The sequence below is a fragment of the Suricata suricatta genome, chromosome 10, assembly GCF_006229205.1.
Source record: "Suricata suricatta isolate VVHF042 chromosome 10, meerkat_22Aug2017_6uvM2_HiC, whole genome shotgun sequence".
Taxonomy (NCBI): Eukaryota; Metazoa; Chordata; class Mammalia; order Carnivora; family Herpestidae; genus Suricata; species Suricata suricatta.
Genome location: NC_043709.1, coordinates 113,713,065 through 113,716,519, shown reverse-complemented (window position 1 = coordinate 113,716,519; position 3,455 = coordinate 113,713,065). Strand labels below are relative to the sequence as shown.

The 3,455-nt window shown below is 43.0% G+C and overlaps 1 long non-coding RNA gene across 1 annotated transcript in view; it reads right to left on the bottom strand.

The window, feature by feature from the left end:
- Positions 1–1,486: 1,486 nt before the first annotated feature.
- Positions 1,487–3,455, bottom strand: part of LOC115305722 — a 2,266-nt gene continuing 297 nt past the window's right edge. Inside the window, exon 2 of the long non-coding RNA XR_003914961.1 lies at positions 1,487–1,786. This is a non-coding gene — a long non-coding RNA (uncharacterized LOC115305722). The remainder of the gene's footprint in view (positions 1,787–3,455) is intronic.

Below are 3,455 nucleotides of genomic sequence, written 5' to 3'. Positions count from 1 at the left end.
AAACTGCACAGAAGAGGACCAAGAAATAGAGTAAGCAACCAAACACCTTGGTCCCAGTAGAATGATCTGTTATTGCGGGTCAGGAAAAGTCAACACATTTTATCATAAGCAGGAATAAACGTAAGAGTAGAGAAAGTATGAATCAAACTTTTTCTGCCTATGAATATGCTATTTAAACTCACAGGCAGAAGATAACTTAATACAACAGTCCAACATGAATTTTCATCCAACAAATTATAGAAATGCAAGAACACTGTAACTCACAAATGTTAAATTCTGCATAGAAATCATTGCAAGAAGAACTGACAGAATACTAGAAAGAAATTGAATAAAAAGACAAAAACTATTTCAAAAAGGACTACAAGAAAATATTGAGATAATGTATGCAAAGTATTTAAGAGGATACAAATGACAGGAATAAAAGAGCTAGTAACTGCCATTTGAAATTATTACTTCTGCAAATTTCACTGAAGTAAAATATGAAGCCATGTACCAAAAGAACCTATTATATAACCCAGAATATTAGAATTTAAAGGTAAAAAATAAATTAAAGCCCTCTAGACCTGCAGTCAAAGTAACAAGTCATTTATATAGGAAAGTCAACATTTTAATAACAAAAAAACAAAGCAAGAAAACAGGAAGGCAACATTTTCAAGGAACTTAGGGAATGTAGATACAACAATAATTTATCAAAACAATCCTACAGATACAAGAACTTACAAAATATTGTAATTGTGAGTCTTGCCTAAGGAATCTAATAATCAGGAGCCAGCAAACTATAGCCTACTGGTCTGGTCAAATATCTGCCATCTGTTTTTGTAAATAAAGTTTTATTGGAACACAGCCATCCTCAGTTTGTATGTATTATGTGTGACTGCTTATGTATAACACCAGCAACTTTGAATTGTTACAACAAGGACAGTATGGCCCACAAAACTACAAATATTTTCTTTCTGGTTCTTCACAAATTGTGGTACCATGACCTGAGCTGAAGTTGGATGTGTTACTGATTAAGCCACCCACGCACCCCTCACTAGATAAAATTTTAAAGGAACTCCTTTGGGCAGAAAGTAAATGATTCCAGATGGAAGATTTGAGATCTAAGAAAGGATGAAAACCAAAGAGTGGTAAATACATTGGGAAACATAAATGAACAGCGACCGCATGACTTAGGAATTGTGATGTCTAGTGGGGCTTACAATATATATGGAAGTAAAATGCCAGACAAACATAATGTGTAAGTCAGGAGCAAGTAAAGGAAGGTCTGTATATTATTTATCTTTGAGGTTTCATTAATTGAGACAATAATTATGCATGTTTTAATGGCAAGTCACGTCCTTAGAAGAATAGAAACACCCCGTAAGTCAATCGCATTGGAAGAGAAGAATGATCAGTTACACAGCAAAAAAATACAGACAAATGATGCTGGTGGGGTCTGAGGACGAGAGGGGGTCCCGCAGGATGAGGCAAGAGAAACGCGAGCCAGTAGGAGGTGAAAGTAGAGTTTATTGAAAGTACAGAGAGTGCAGGTGTGGACAGAGTGTCTGGAAGACTCGAGAAAGGAGGGAGGCTCCTCTTTGCTCAGGATCTGGAATTTTAACTGAGGCTTGTGGTCTGGTGCATGTGTCCCCTCAGGCATCCAGAAACCAGTTAGAACAAAGTTGAAGGTCCAGGTGTCCTTCCTTGGAGCCAGGAGGTCTGGGTACTGAGATGTCTAGTGCAGGATACGCATATGATGGCTTCGTAGGGTCCTTCTCACCTGGTCCTTCCTTTGCTGTTATCTGTTCTAGAGAAATCATTCATTCCTTGAGTTCCTCTTTACAAGGAGGACATGTGCTATTTGTGCCTTAAGGCACGTATAAAGTGGGGTTCAGGTCCAAGCAAGAATAGAAGCAGGAAATGGAACAAAATAACCCATTCTCTCCCCCACCCCTGCCCCATGGCCCCTTCAGTTTGCTTATCTCGGCCACCAGCAGGTGACAACAAAGAAGGTCATGGAGAAAGCAGTGGCTCGAGAAGAGGTGGAGAGGTGGGATGTGGGCAAAGAGGATACGAAAGGGATGCATCTGGCTGGAGGCTAGAGCATGGCCAGCAGGTCCTGAGGGAAAGAAGCAAAGAAATAAGTAGGAGACAGGGCATAAGCGACCTTGTCAGCAAGTGAGCGGGAGCATTTTGGACTTGTTCTTAAGAACGACGAGAATCCATTGAGAGGTATGAGAACCAGAATGGAATGGTGGCCCAGGGGTCGAGACAGAGAAACCTAGGAGGCTGATCCAGAAGAGAAAGGTTAGTGACTCGGCCTTATGGTAACATTAGCAAACACGGAGCCCTGACCAAGGGCCAGGCATTGCTCTAAGCTTTCAATATGTCTCAAGTCTTCAAATTTTCAGTTATGTGGACATTATTCACAAAAGTTAAAATATTGCTATTATCTCCATTGTGGAAATGCAAATATAAGGTACAGAGAAGTTAAATGTGATGAAAAGACACACGTGGGTAGAGAGTGACCCATGCAGTGGCTCTGGAAGCTTACTCTCCAGCCTCTGTACATCCCTCCACTGTGTGAGGGTTTAAGGTTGGCCATTTCCCAGCTATGGGGGGTGTGGGGGGAGTATTCAGGATGACCCCCAGTTTTCTGGCTTGGGCAGCTGGATGCATGGTGATATCCTTTACCGAACCAGAAAACACAAGATGGGGAGTGGATTTGGGGAAAGGGGACATGCTGAGTTTAGGATTGTTGGGTTTGGGGTACCTGTGAAGCTTCCCAGCAGAGATTTCCAGTCAGTGTTTGGCCATCAGGATCTGGCTTTCAGGAGAGTGTCTGGGAGTAGTTGGGGGTTGTCCGCACTGAGGGGACATTGAAGCGAAGGATGGGGTGAGATGGCCTTGCAGAGAGCAGAGAGCGGTGTTCTTCCCTGAGATGGAGGCAGAAAAGGGGCCCAGAGGCTCCAGCAGAATTGGATGTGTATAGTGGCCCTTCTTTCCAGAAGAAATGCTCATGCCTATTTGTTAGGTTGGCACCCAGTCCCGTTTTAATGAGGGTTGTGGAACATCTCCCCTAAGCCTACCCATAGGCTCACTGAGAGTCAGTGGATTTCAGGTTCAAGGGGAGAAGAAAGCAGGCTAGGACAGAATCCAGGGATCACTGTATTTAAGTGGCAGGAAGAGAGAAGGTGAAGGGGGCTTGGATGTGGAGGCCAGGACAGTAGGAGGGTCAGCGTGTGTCCAGCCTGCCGGTGTTGGGGAGCAAGGATTCCTGTCTCCTCAAATGTCCTTCCAACAGGACTAAGAATCAAATCAACATGTGACAGATTAACAGGAGAAAATCCAGTTTAATAGGTGTATGTACAGGGAATCCACACAGACAACAGAAATGGCAAAGATAGGGAAAATGAGGTGTCTCTGTTGCTCTGAGCTAAGAAGTGGAGAGGGGTCTGGACCTCAGAGGAAAACAA